The 16257-nt window shown below is 35.8% G+C and overlaps 1 pseudogene; it reads left to right on the forward strand.

Annotated features, from left to right (window-relative positions):
• The first annotated feature begins 1370 nt into the window (after positions 1 to 1370).
• On the forward strand, positions 1371 to 2424 carry LOC148852358 (lysM domain-containing GPI-anchored protein 1-like; annotated as a pseudogene).
• Positions 2425 to 16257: the final 13833 nt, after the last annotated feature.

A 16257-nucleotide genomic window follows, 5' to 3' on the forward strand; every position in this document is an offset into this window, starting at 1 on the left:
AAAAAAATTTAAAAACTAATAAAAATAAAACGACTAAAAATTATTGTTCAGGTTGATTGGATTGATGATTCAATCACCTAGGTCTGCAAATTGCTGATCAAGTCAGACAATTTTGATAAAATTCCAGATCATGGTTGAAACAGAATCAGTTGCCTGGATAGTATTTGGTCTGAATGTTCCGACCATTTAGATCAACGATAATTAAAGAACCATGATATAACTAAGAATGGGGGAAATTTATTAATGCAATTTATCAACCAACAATCATTTTGCATATCTCAAACATCTTTGTCCCACAATTGACTGGAGCTAACCAAATTTTTTAGTTTCCAATTATATTTTGTGGATGGACTATTAACAGCCTGTGTTGGTGGCACATGGGATTGAGAAGAAATGGTGTGTAAGCGACACTTATGCCAAGGATAGAGATAATCTATTCAATTATCTTGGCCAAACTAACTTTTATCCAGCAAATAGTAGGAGCCTGTTTGGGAGGGCTGATTCGGGTCAGTTAAGCTGATTCATCTGGACCAAAGTATTCTGGATAAGCTATCTAAATAGGTTGAAGTGGACATTGGACATCCCTTCAAATGATTAAATAGAGTCAATTTAGGCTCTTTATATTTTGCACCAAACATAGTTTATAGATTGTCACTGTAGGGCTTACCTCTGAAAGTCAGAAGCCACAACCCTCTCAAATGGTCACTTGGGACTTGGGAGGGCTTTCACAGAATGGCTTCTGTCTGGCCCAGCCAAAAAGCCTAAAAGTAGTGTTTGGTGAAAAATAAGGCAAGCCCAGTGAAATCAGTGGAGTGTGAAAACTCGGAAAGCCAAAATTACGCTTATATGAGCAGAGAAATCAATTTCTCGGTGAAGTTATTTTCGGCAGTTTATCCAAAGCGGCTCAGTCAACACAGTTGAATCAACATTGAATCCGGCCCTCCCAAACGGACCCTTAATTGGGTAGATTGGAAAGTTAGAGGCTTTCTTTTTCAAGTTTGGGTAGCCCAGGTTGTATCTGGAATGATGGGTGATGGAATGATTGGATTTTTGCCCAAGGATTCTGTTTTCCATGGTTGACAGATAAATTTGTTATTTTAACATAATTCACATGGTCCATTTGACAATGTCGAACAGAGAAACAGGAGGAATGCAAAAGTTGGGAATTCTATTCCTTACATTAAAAAAAAGGGTAAATTATAAAGACCCCCCAATACTATGGGGTCTGTGATAAAGACCTTCCTCTACTTTGTTTTGCGACAAAGACCTCCCGGTATTATGACCGTAAGACAAAGACCCCCTTTCGTTCAAAAAAGCCTACAATATTTTTTAATCCCCATACTACTCTTGTAACAATTAGACTAGAGAAATACTGTTCATCTTCCCTGACCTTCCAATACTATCCTTCTGTTCCTTCACATTTCTCTCTCCCTCTCTCTCCTCACTCTCCCCAATCTCTCTTCTTGCCCTTCCCTTTAACAGCGTCGGGATTGAACCCATTTAATTCAATCCCAATCTCTTTCTCCATTGAGCTGGGGATGACGTTCTAACGCCTTGTGGAGCCTCTGGAAACCAGTGAACATAATACATCTCTTCATTGCTTCTCTTCTGTGGAACCATTTACAAAATTATAGTTATAGAGAGGAGAGACACTCACTGATACGAGATCATAAGATGGGAACTTTAGTGCAACCACTTGCTATTCTACTCATCTCCCTCTTCCTTGTCTTCCCTCCCAGAACTTGTGCAAAATTTGTGATTGAACCATGTAAGTCCTCTGACTCCTGTACCTCTCTACTCTCCTATCTCCTCCCTTGGGACTCCAAGCTCTCAGAGACTGCATCTAGGTTCCAAGTAAATGTAATCGACATCTTAGGCTCAAACTTGCTTGATCCAACAATGTCATTCCCTGGGAACCAAATATTCCCCAAAAATTCTCTCATCAGAATACCCATTTCGTGCTCCCGCGTGGATGGCATCCGTTGTTTCGTATTGACATCTTATACGGTTTGAGCTGTAGACACAATCGAGTCTACATCGATTAATTATGGTGGGCCGGCTAGTGTAGAGCAGATCAGGAGCGTTAATGGGGTTGATGACCAAGGATGACTGTGGAGTGGTCAGAGCCTTATAATTCCGTTGCCGTGCACATGCTTCAATAACACTAGTAATGGCATTACGACAGTTTACGTGTCATATTTAGTGCACGCAGGGGAGAGCTTAAGCTGCATCGGAGCAACGTATGGTACGACTGTAGTAGAGTTGGTGGCCATTAATGGTTTAACACATCCATCATTCAAACTTCAAAGCTTCAACACACCCATTGTTGAATTTAAGAGGGCAAACGAGCAGTCGCGCAAAGCATCAATAGTTTGGTCGGATCAGAGGATCTGCAGGTGGTGGATCATTACTTCCTACCGATAAATACATCATTCTACAACTGGAGAGCGAATTCATTAAGATAATTACCCTGTTACCATCATTTCCAATACATAGACAAGCTCTGGTGCTTTAGTTTGAGATAAATTTTAGTTGTTATTTGGTTCATGAAAAGGGGAAAAAAATCAACTCTTTGTATTTTTCCTTTTTTTTTTTTTTGAAATTATATTGTTTCTGCTATTCCAAATCCAAAATCCAAAATGAGTTTGTTGGAAATCTTGCTAACTTCCCTTACGGAAGTGGTAAAGTGCGTACTAATGTCTGTCGAGAAGCAGATTGGTTATATTTTCCATTATAGAAGGAACGTCAACAACCTTAATGAACTCACAAAAATCTTAATTTTGAGGAGAGATCATGCACTACAACTATTGAGTGAAGCTCAAATGAGAGGAGAGGAAGCCAACTGGCCGGTAATGCAAACCTGGGTAGAAAGAGCGGATGCCATATTAGCACAAGTTCATAGTTGGCTTCCTAACCCTGAAAATGCAGAGAGAAATAACAGTTAATGTTTTTATTGGATATTATCCTGCTCATTACATTTTGAGTAAAAGAGCAGAGTTGAAGATGTGGAGATTAATTTTCTAATTGGCGAAGCAAAACTGTTTATGAACGAGAGTTGAAGATAGTGGAGATCAATTCCTCTGTCCTTTCGTTTGGGAGAGGGAAAGAATGAGAGAGGACGGTGAAAAGAAGAGAAGAAAGGGAAAACAATAGGTTAAATAGGTTTTAAGAGAAAAAGGGCAAAAAGGAGAAAATAGAAAATTTTACTGGGGTATTTTGATAATTTAATGCATTTCATCATCTGACTTAACCGTCAAAGGGGGTCTTTGTCTCATGGTCATAATACATGGAGGTCTTTGTCATAAAACAAAATACAGGGGGTCTTTCTTTGTCACAGACCCCATAGTACAAGGGGGTCTTTATAATTTACCCAAAAAAAGTGTCTTTAGAGTTTATAATTTGAACCAGGTGGCTTACTATTTAAAGGTTTAGTTTCTGATCACTGATCCAATGAAATGTAGAAAAAGAAGAGAATCACAGGCCACAATCATTAGTGTCTCTCAGTTGATCCAGTTAAAGGCCCTCTAGCTTATTCCATTTGATGAAAAAATAAAACTTTGACTAGTCTTATTCCTTTATCTAACATTGAGAGGGACACAAAGGGAGAGGATAATCTAACAAAGGCGATAAAGCCCCAGGAGCTTTTGAGAGTTGAGATGGGATGTCCTTATTTTTAGGGCACAGGTCCTATTCTATGGAGGGAAGCAAACCGACATTATTCCACCTCTTTCTTAACATGGTCCCTTAATTTGGCCATTATGTTATATAAACTAGAGTAAAGTTTGAGAGTGGTCATTAGACGTGTGGCCATCCAATTCACAACAAAATCATTGAATTAAACAACTCAACTCACTTGAAACTTGAAAGCCATATAGGGTCTAAAACTAAAAGATGCAAGAATAATGTTTTTTAGTTGGTTGGAGCCTAGAAATATTATATTTGTAGGGTACCTTTATAATAGAAAGGCAAAAGGCTGTAGGGAAAGGGGTCATAAATGTATAATATCATTAGTTTCTGTCCATCTTGGTTCTTGATAACCCACTCAAGTAGACCATGCTTTAATTAATAAATGTATATTTCCTCCAACCTAATTGTGTGTGTAAAAGCCCTTTATTGGGTAAAATCGGATAGAAGAAAAAAGTGAACCATGACTGCCATTCAAATCTTGTGATGTAAGGAGACAATTCCAGAATAGGTCCCAACAACCAGGAGTGCCAGTTGGATTGGATTTGGTCCAATCTGATCCAGTCTAGTGTGAGTCTATTATAAATGGATCAAGTCCAATCCAATCTAATGAAGTTTTTGGACAAATTTGAATTGGTCCAATTCAATGTCTGAACCATCCAATTTATTCAAATTCATTTTGATTTAGATTAATTTTAACCCAAACCTAGTCTATTGACACATATATTCTTATCTTATATCAATGGACCAGATATTGGCTTAATTCAATGTAAATTTGTTACGAACAGACCAGGCCCAATCCAATCTAATAAATATTTTAGACTGGATTAGTCCAATTCAATGTCTTATTGGTCCGTCCAATTTTAAATTGATTTTAGATTGAACAGGGTCCAATCCAAAACTGGTCCATTGACACCCTTACCAACAACCCAAGTCTGTAATTAATAACCAGACATACTAGAAACCTTCAAAACCGATTCTTTTATCATCTTTTTTTTTTTTTTCATTACAAATTACGTTTTCCTTTATTGGCAAAAGGAATATGTTTCTTTCCAAAGATCAATTCCTGGGTTCAGTAAAAGACCCAGAACTCTGCTGCTTTTCTCGTCCAGCTCCAAACAAATCTAATTATCAACATAAAAGGAGAGGGATTTTTCTGGATAAATTACTGAAACATTATCCCTTAAACTTTGGTAATTGCAATCATCTCTCCAGAACTTTCTGACGTAATTGTAAGTAGACCCCCTTAATTAGAATTCTCTAAAAAGAGGCTTGAATTTAAAGGCATGAAAATGCTTTAAATAATCATGTAATTATTTTGACAAAAATGTTTATTTTTCAAGTTTTCTCTGCATATGGATCCCTATCCAAGACCCTTCCATTTTTTTCTGAAATTGATTTATTTTTCAAATTTGCACTTCATTTTAATCACTTAAAGGTAAATGTGCAACTTTAAATTCTTTTTTTTTTTTTGTAGTTTTTTTTTTCTGTAGAAACCAACCTCAATAATAGTACGGGTATTGATATTTTTATGCCTCTATTTAGAGGATTCCAATAGAGGGGGTCCATTCACAATTTCATAAAGATCAGGGGAGGAGGGAAAAAATGGCCTAGAGGACATAGGAACAATTGCAACCATATGGTTTTAGGGTCACATGGGCAGCCATCATTGCATGCATCCCGTATACGTAACAAGTAGGACAAGTTTTTCACAAACAGCATCCTACCAAAACCAACTTAAGGTAGCAAGCTGCCGCCTGCTGCTAGTATTTATTAGGAGTGTCAATTGGACTGGATTTGGTACAATCCAATTCGATCCAATATGAATCCATTATAGATGGATCAGGTCCAATCCAATCTGATGAATACCTCAGACCATTTTGGACCAGTTTAATTCATTGTTCAGAGCGTTCAATTTGTTCAAATTGGTTTTAATTTAGATTGGTTCTAATGCAAGCCTGGTCCATTGATACCAGTATTCTTATCTACTATCAATGGATCGGTTATTGGTCCAATCCAACCCAATTTAATATAAATCCATTACAGATGGGTCAAACCCAATCCAATAAATACCTTGCACCATTAAGTTTGGACTGGTCCAATTCATTTATCTTATTGGTCAGTTGTAATCCCTTTCAATTGATTTTGATTTGAATGGATCTAACCCAATTAATGATCAGTTCAGACTGGTACACCCTATCCTGATACAAAATTAACAAATCCAGATTTCTCACAGAATCTTCATCACACCACCTTGTAGCCACACATTGGGAGCATCTGCGCATCTCCCCATGAATGAAAACAGGAGATGTTCCTAGTGTGTGGCTGCAACACATTGTGAGGAGTAAATCCTAACTCAAAGAACCAGACCCAACTAATTGACAGTCCTATCCAAAATCAGTCATTAATGTGACAGAGAAGCCAACGATGTATGCTGACAGTATAACAAATCTCACTCTAAACTGTAGGGATGAGACTAGATTTGTTCCTCACACCAACCTCACAGATGTTGCAACCACACATTGAAAACATAAATTGCATAGTTGCATGTTGTCATTTAAAGGGAGTTGTTTATGATACAGGGGGGCTATGATGTCTTGTGAGGAGTAAATCAGGATTACATGGGGATAGGTTTAGGTTTCATCGAGAACGGTTTTAATGTATAAAGTGGGTTCTTTTTTTGATGATGTGTAGTGGATAGAGTTTCCTTGTAGGGCTGTAACCGGATCAAATTCGGATTGTATTCGGATTTAGGTGGTGTTCCGTAAATTTGAAGTCTGAAAAGAAAAAAAAAAAATCCTAAAAAATTCTAAAGCATTGAGAGGAAATTTTGCTTTTCTGTTTTTGCAGACATCAGAATATAGCGAGGTTGTTCAGTAAATGTTGTAACGTCTGAGAATTTTTCATTTTACAAATTTACCCTTCAAAGTCATTATGTAAATAAAACTAAATTAAAGGGATTAAAGTAATAGGATATTATAAAATATTACAGCAAGAATACAAAATAGAAAATATGATAAAAATCAATAAAAAATAAAAATAATGTAAAAACGATAAAATAGTAAAATCTATTATAAATACAAAAATAATGGTAATAAACATCAAAATCCAAGATTGTACACGGAAGAACGCACCTTTGTTGAATAAGGTTGAAGAAAACGTGTTTGTCTTCAATACCATTTGTAAAACAATAACCATGATGGGAAACAATGAAAAACGAAAACAAAAAAAAGGGGATGGGAGAATGAGAGAAGAACCTCACCTCTGTGTGATGAAGATTGCCGGCGCTGCTGCTGTGGAGTCCGAGAACGGTTGTTAGAAGAAAGAAGGGTTTGTGTGTACTTGGGATGATTTAAGGTGCAGGGTAATTTTGGGTTTTTCGAATTCTCACATGGGCGCCATTAGAACAAAAATTTCATGCGTTACCTCTGAATAAATTGGAGGAATTTTCAGACTTCGGTTTCTCTATTCAGATGTGCAGCCAAACACCATCGAACGCTAAAAAAGCAAGTTTTTTGGCATTTGGTGGTGTATCAGTGCTATCGAATACAACCTTAATCCAATTCTGCTTTAACTTTTTAAAATACAAAAAACTAAAATCTAATTACTTTTCAACTTTTATATAATAAATTAATATAAATATACAATCTGAATTTATTATCTATATATATATATATATAAATTCATATATAATATAATATTTTTATAATTTTAAATATAATTATATAAAATTACATATTTAAATCAATAAATATTATAGTATAATAGATTTTGGATTCTAATTGGATCAAATGGAGTCAAATCTGAAACCTCTCCAATTATTAGTCAAATGAAAATTATAAAATCTAAATCTGAAAACCTAAATTTGCCCACCAAAACCTAATATATGCCCAACTCTAGATATAGATTAGCCTAAAGCAAAATTCAAGACAAAAATCTAAATTTGCCAACCAAAAGTCAAAACCTAACTTCTGCCTAAATCCCCCATCGGGGCTATTTGAAATGTACAACACCATACAAATAATCCATTCCCCAAAGTTGGTGGTAGGGAACCGAATTTGTATCCATGTTGGAACAAACCAAAAAACATACCAACTAAGTCACCGCTTAGTTGATTCCCAACCTTAAATATGGACCTAAACCTAAACCGAAATTGATGCCAAAAACCTAAATTTGTTAATCAAAACCTTAATATGCTTTGCATGAATTTAATTGCTAGTGTCCTGTAAAGTTTCAAAGAACACCATTCTAGTCCAAGTCAAGCATTGCACCTCAATCTTATTTCAATCAATTCATATCTCATCTTTATCTTATCCCGTAATATGTCCTACCAGTAAACCTCCTTTTGTATAAAATCACACCAAACAATTTGCAATACGTGCGTGCACTTTTTACTTTATCGGCACAAGCAAAACAATGCCAAATAAATACATCTAGTGATAATATGATGAAGAGACTCCATTAATTCATGCAGTCTCTAAGGCGATGCAGACTGATGAATCTTGGTTGTAATTAATAGTGGAACGGAGAGACTGCCTCCATAAACCCTTCAATGGACTCGAGGGCAGCCATTTGCTCAGGCGAAAGGCACACCTCCAAATCCACTCTCCCACCCCCTTCTTTCCCAGGGCGTGCAAACACCATCCCACCAAACTTGTTAGCAGGCCCACAGCGAACAGCCATTGGTTCTCCCCACACAAATCATTCCCATACATGTCAAATCTTTGGCGAGCTGGCAATCGTCACGCTACTCACTAAGAATAAAATGAAGGGAGATGCCATATTTGCTTCCATCTGCTCGCGCACCACGATGTCTGTGTGGCTGGCCACAGCTTGATGTAATATCAATGCTGCCCACCCAAGACCATGGCTTTGTAGTTCTCCCACTGTTGTTGTCCCACTCACTGCCTGAATTGCATTTCTAAAGTAGTTTGGAGATAATGGTGGATTCAATCTTGGCCTGTTATCGATCATAAATGTGCAACTCGTTGTCTAGCGTTTCTGTCGTAGCCCTCTAGAGCAATGCAGACAATGTTGGATTTTAAACTCATAAGAGATTAAATTCAATGGATTAAATTGGCCAAATATATGAGAAATTGCACTTATACACTTGTTTGGAAAATTAGTTTTTTCTTATAAAACCTAATTTTGAACTTACCCTACATTAGAAAATTATAAGCTTTGCTTTCAGTATTTTAATAGGAACTGGTTTACACTCCTTATAAATAATAGAGTATGGAGGTATGATAACGTACAACACACATGCACGCGTGTGTACATGTGTGCAGTGCAATGAGGCGCTTTAAAAACGCACTTTGCTCACACCCGCATTGCATGTATGCAATATAATGCGTGTGTGCTGCTCATAATAGATTAGGTCACCTTCAAACTAATCTCAATCGAGTCCTACCACTTAGAATCTCACTCTAACTAGGAGTTTATCTCTAATTTATAAAACACTTTCATAGACCCATACGTATCAAGTGTCAACCCAATAATATATATATACTTTTTTGAAATTGACAAATACTATCATATTCTACCTTCCATCCTACATAAGCATCTCTTTAGACCTGTTCTTCTTATGGGACGATCTGTAAGAAGCTTGAAAATCATCATTCTCCGCTATGAGTTACTAGGCAATGCATCTTATGACCTAACTTCTACAGATGTTTTCAAACGCAGGAGTACTTTTATCTTGGTAAATTAAATATTGTAAAACCTCCTCAGCCATCATTCACGAATTAAGTATAGTTGAGTATTCTGACTGTTAAAATCTCGTTGGGAGTTTAGAAAAGCCACACCACGGCAGGAGAAAAGCCATATCCTATGGTATGGGTGCAATTCGGGTGGGACCAGTCTGATGTAGGAGAAGGCAATAAATTCTATGTAAGTTAGGGATCAGTCTGAAGTTAGGGCTGTTCATAAGAATGTCTAATCCGAGTAAACTGATAAATTCGGACCGACTCAACCCGAGTCTGCTGGGTTTTCATCAGTACCGATCGGTTTCAGGTTAGGCAAATATATAAACCGATATATCGAATTAGTCTTCTACTAATTCGATAGTTCCTAGTTTGAGTAATTTCCTACTTAACTATAACTAGTTTTCTACCAGAATTAGAAAGCCCATTAGGCAATTACAATTAGAATAGGCAATTCATCCTAGTTTCTAACTTTCTATAATCTTTTACACCAAATAGGTAACACATTAGGCAATTACAATTAGAATTCAATTATGTGTCCATTTGTACAGGAGCAAAATCGAAACTGACCCAACCCGACTCAAACCGATCAGGTCGGTTTGGCCTATCAATGGGTCGGTTTTGGTTTCCACTTCAGGTAACTCGACCAAGTTGGGTAAACCCCAATAAATCGACCCAACTCGACCCGTGAATACCCCTAATAAGTTGGGATGACGTTTCCAACCCGATCAATTACTAAGTTAGCGTTAGCACGGAATTCTATCTTATTTCGAATTTATCAATTCAGCACTAGAAAAAAAAAACGTTATTTGGCAACGCTTGAATAAAAATTGTGGGAAAAGACATTTTGTCTCTGGTTATAAAGAACCGTTGCCAAAGGTGAGATTTTGTGACATTTAATTTTAAGTTTTAAGAATGTTTAGATAAACATCATTAAAACTTCACTCCCGCCACTTAAACTCCACTCCCCACCACACCCAAAATTCCGCGCGAAAAAACCTTTCACGACATTTATTGTAAACATCATGGAAATTAGTTTTAACGACGCTTAACTTATTTTTTAATGACATTTATGTGAAGCGTTGTTATAAATGTCTCCCGCCAATATAATTTATGGAGGGAATGCAGTTTTTTACGATGTTGGACATAAATGTCAAGACAAAGGAAATTTAAACGTCTCAAAAATTACTTTTGTATTGATTTTAAATTTTTAAAATTTATTAACTATAAAGTAAACTTATAATATGGTTGATTTGAAAGAATTGTAGAAATATTATTATTTATCTTTTAACTTTCTTATTAATGAATTTTAAAATTTATATATTAATTATAAAGTTAAATTGAAATAATTATAGAAGTATTTTATACTTTATTTTACAAATTGAAATATTAATATTTTTATTAATCTTACAAATTTGTATTCAACTATTAATTGTACTCTATGTTTTATTTAAAGTTATTTTGAATATTGAAATGGAGTTTAAATTTATCCATGTTATAATTTATTTTATTTAGAATATTTATATATTGATTTTATTTGTTCATATTTCTTTAAAAGATTATAGTGATGATATATAAATAAAGGGTCCAAAATTTTTTGCATTCCATTGGTTGGTTGCAAAAGGGAAGATATATAGTAGGTAAGTTAGTGCCTATGACATTACTAATTTATTAAATATTAAATTTTATTTTAATTAAATATTAGTTAATGTCTAATTAATCAACAATGTTTTTATCTTTTTTATATTTTATTTTATTATTAAATATTAATTAAATGACTAGTTAATGTATCATTAATTAATTAATTAACTAATTAATAAACCTTTGAGGACTACTTGTATTAGTGATGTCAAGCTGGGTTCAGCATGGGCTTTACTTAACCTTGAGGGAAAATCCACTGTCAGTACCCTGTACTTTGGCTCGATGACAATTTGGTCCGAGGACTTTAAAATGCGACTATTCAATACCCAAACTTTCAAAATGTGGCAATCAAGTACTTGTTGTTAACTAGTCAATTAATTAGCCGTTAAGTGACATTTGAAAAGTCAAAAATGCCATAAAATTCTCTTTATCAACCATCCAAACATCAGCAATAAAATGAATAGTTCCAAATTCTAGATTCTTGTAAACAGTCACCAACTTTTTTTGAATAGAAGAGGCTAGGATTTGGGATTGTTCAGTCTTTTGTCAATTTTTGGATGGTTGTTGAGTAGAATTAGATAGTATTCAAAGGGCATTTTGGATTTTCAAGTGTCACTTAGCAGCTGATTAATGAACTAGTTAATGACAGGTATCGGATTGTCACATTTTGAAAGTTCAGGTGTTGGATTGTCGCGTTTTAAAATTCAAGGACCAAATTGTCACTCGAGCCAAAGTACAGAGTACAAATCAAGAATTTTCCCTAACCTTAATCCGACCCTTAAATGTTCCCATGCAAATCCAATTTGAGCGGACTTAGTAAAATGTAAATTTCAAACTTGACCCAACTTATTGGGTTGACCTAATACCAGTGTTTTCAACCCATCATTGACCCAGCTGGTTGAATAGTTTGAATCATCACCCAGTTAGAATTCTAGGTCCAGTTTAGTAAATACCCATTAGGTGACCAAAAACTGTTAACTTGGTCAAGAACTATTCAACTTGGCTGGTTCAACTGTTGACCCATTCGACCCGATCACTAGGTCATGGGTTGCACACTTAATGCATGCATACTTTCTGAGGTCATAACTCTGCACTCTGATGTCTGATTGGAGTGATCTTTTTTTTTTAATTTTGGGTAACTATTCGAGATCTGTTCATTTCAAGGAGCCAAAGGCGCCTTGTCCTACTAGCCCAATCTGAATGCATCATATTCTAATGTGGGTCAGGCTCGGGGTTGGGAAAATTGGGCTTAACCTCAAGCTCAATCTGAACTCAGGCTTGAAGCTCAAATTTTAGGGTTAGGCCCAAGTTGACTAGAAATCCGACCTAGCCCACCCAATTTGCACCCTTAGAGATGGATATTTCCTTAATAAAGGTAGGGTGGAGATGGGGTTAATATGAATACCCTAATCAGGGATAAGGACAGGACTAAGGCTATCAATGATGCCCAAAAATCCGAGGCCCGATCTAATTATATGATGATGTATTTATATAATCATTTTGGATTTAGATTTTTTAACCTACATCTGATTTATAATTGGATCGGGACTTGGATTTGGCTTCATTTGATCCAACTAAAATTCAAATTCGATTATAATATAATATTTATTGATTTTAATATAAATTTTATATAAATATAATTAAATTTATAAAAAAGTATTTTTATATATTATATTATATATGAATCTTTATATATGTATATTTACATTAATTTATTATATAAAAGTTGAAAGGTAATTAAATTTTTAATCTTGTTGGATTTTAAAAAATTAAAGTAAAATTGGATCAAATCCAAATATATATATATATATATATATATATATATATATATATATATAATAAAAATATTTATTTTATAAAAAATAAAAAGAGTAAAGAGTAAATACAAAACTAAAGATTAAAAATATTAAAAATAAATGCATTTCTTTTTAATTTTAACTTTTAATATTGAACTTTCCCTCCTCTTCGATATGAGCACCAAAGCTTCTCCCATTGTATACATCGTTGAAGCTACTCTATTGACCAACAACCACCAGTGTATTTCCATTTTATCATCATCGATTGCCGTCCACTTCACCATTGTTGTCGTCTCTCTCTCTCTCTCTCTCTCATCTTGTCTTCTATCTTCCAAGTTCCAAGCCTTATAAAAGCCCATAAAAAGGAAACCCGAAACCCTCTTCCTTCCCCTATTCAACCAAATTGGGCTGATTGGCATTGTTCTTCATTACAATCAGTGTGGGTTAATTTCCCATTGTAGGTAATTGGAGCTCCCATTTTTGTACACTTCCCTCCTCATCCTTTCTTCTTCTTCTTCTTCTTCTTCTTCTATTGTGGATTACGGTACTTCTCTACGCATGTCACTAAAGGGAGGAAGAACAAATAGCAAGAAATTTTTGTTTCCTTAGGGTTTTCTAGCGAAGGGATCGTAAGGATTATGGTACTTCCTGATTCTTAATCTATTTTTTCTTTAGTATACTATATCTGAGGCATGAAAAATTTAGACATGTAAATGGTTGTTTCTTCATCTTGGTTGTTTTCAACTATGATTATTTTGAATTCATTGATTAGAATAACAACCATGACTATTGTGTTGACTTCATTAAATATTGTTAAATCTACACAATCTAAAAGAACTCCAAGATTTAATGTTTTTAGTCATTCGACATTATTGGGAAGTGGAAACCTTTCATCTTTTCATAAAACCCCTTCTAAACCCTAGGGGTGTTGGAGTCTTAATGGAATGTAACAGACAACCGTAGTCTGTTAGATAGCTGTCAAGAATTTAGTTGGACAGTTTGTAGTTTGTTGGAAAGTCAAAACAAAATTACCAACATTCATTGCATATGGTTCTCATCACATAATTTTGTCTATAAATACTTATTCCTCTCAAGTCAATAAAATAATCTTTTCCTTTTGAGTCAAATTCTTTTTTTTTTTTTCACATGGTATCAGAGCTCCAGGTTGTAAACCTAGTTTTCCATTTCTGACCAACAACCTTTCTTGTCCCTCTTTCCTTTCTCATGCATAGTCAATCGGTAACCTTTTCCTTCTTGTTTCTCTCACCTGTGATTAGAGATGACTATAGAATTAGGTTACAACAGTGACAACAACTCATTCATCGGATAATCTTGGCACAATATTGATATCATTATTGCTAAACGAAGAAAACTATGTGACTTGGATACGTGCAATGATCAACGCTCTCAATGCCAAAAATAAGATCAGATTTGTGGATGGAACGATAAGCAAGTTGAACCTCACCAGACCGATGGAATTGAGAGCTTGGTCCAAATGCAACTACATGGTGTGTCTCGTGGTTGTTCAATGCCCTAGCACAAGAACTATACTAGAGTATTGCCTATATTGAAACCGCATGAGAAATCTAGCTCAACGTAGAGCAAAGATTTTTCAGGGCAATGCTCCACGCATTTTTCACTTGAAGCGCGAACTGGTTGTTTTGCGTCAAGAAAACATCTCAACTCATCATACTACACCAAAATGAAGGGTATTTGGGATGAACTCTATATTTATGCTCCAATCTTAGTCAGTGCCAACTATGGAGTAAAATATCTCATCGTTGAAAAGGAAAAAGAAAAGGTTTATCAATTCTTGATGGGCCTCAGAGATCATTTCAATGTCATACAATCAAATATTCTAAGCATGGAGCCTTTACCACCGGTCACCAAGGTCTGTGCATTGATTGCCCAAGAAGAGAACTATCAATTATTCTCCACTTCCTACCCTCCAACCTCTGAAGCTACTGCTTTCTTTTCTTCTAGTTCAAAGAATCCATCCACGAGATAGTGGGAATTGTCCAAGATTCGTTGTGACCACTGCAAGAAATAGGGCCACAGCAAAGACCGGTGTTATGAACTGGTGGGGTACCCTCCGGGATGGTAATGGTACATCCCCTATTCCTGGCCTATCACTTGAACAATATCATCAACTCATCACCTTCCTAGGCATGAGTAAGCAGTTAACCTCTGCCTCCAATTTTTCTAGTAAGTCTTCGGATCCCTACTCAATCTTAAACACTGAACACTAGCTGCTTGACAATGGCGCCTCAGATCACATGGCTCCCAGTACAAACATCTCTAATCAAAGCTAGTCTAGAATGGCTGGAAGGGCAATTCATCTACTTGATGGCACAAGATTGATCACTGAGTCTCATGGCTATGTGAGCACAACACCTGAGATTCAATTGAAGGATATTTTGTTCATTCTTGGTTTCAAGCGCAAGTTACTATTAATCATCAAGATGAACTTCTCAACTAAATTGTGTGGCAATGCTCTTTTTTCCACCTTTTGTTTATTATAGGACCTGACCTCCAAGAGAGTGATTGGACTCGACAAGATGCACAATGGGGTTTACCATTTTGTGCCAATCACATAATCAATAGCCTTACACTCCTTAGGTTTAAACACTAATGCTTCTTCCAATCTTTGGCACGCCAGATTGGGACATGTGTCTTATGAGCACTTAGCCTTGATTCCTACAATACAAGTTTCAACACATAATAATGAGTAGTGTTGTGACACCTACCTGAAGGTTAAACAACCTCGACTACATTTTCTTGTTAGTACTATTAAATCTGACAATTGTTTTGAAATAATACATTGTAGACAATCATTCTCGTGCTACTTGGGTTTATTTGATGAACTATAAATCTAATGCTTGCATGTATCTAGTCATGTTTTGAAATCTTGTTTGAACACACTTTCAATCTCATGTGAAGTATATTCAGATGGACAATGGACAAGAGTTCCATTCAGGGCCTATGCAACATTATTTTAATGAACATGACACTCTCCATCAATGTTCCTGCGTAGACACTCCCTAGTAGAATGGAGTGGCATAACGAAAACATCGACACCTCCTTGAAGTTGCTAGAGCATTGAGGTTTCAAGCTGGTCTTCCCATACAATTCTAGGGAGAATGCGTACTCATTGCCGCCTACATTATCAATTACCTCCCTAGTTCGATTTTAAAGGGTAAGACACCATATAAAGTATTGTATCACCAAACACCCACCTATGATCACATCTAGACATTTTTTACTTCGCATGCTAAAAAATGTGTGTTCCTTGGCTACCCTCATATGCAAAAGGGGTATCACATGTATAGCTTGGAGGAGGAAAGGTTGTTTGTCTCATGAGACATCCGTTTCTTTGAGGACCAGTTTCCATATCAGAACTCTGTCACTAGTGGCGTCAATGCCTGGTCATGCCA

This window comes from Nelumbo lutea, chromosome 5 (assembly GCF_056320005.1).
Source record: "Nelumbo lutea isolate HS-2025 chromosome 5, American lotus-T2T, whole genome shotgun sequence".
Classification (NCBI taxonomy): domain Eukaryota; kingdom Viridiplantae; phylum Streptophyta; class Magnoliopsida; order Proteales; family Nelumbonaceae; genus Nelumbo; species Nelumbo lutea.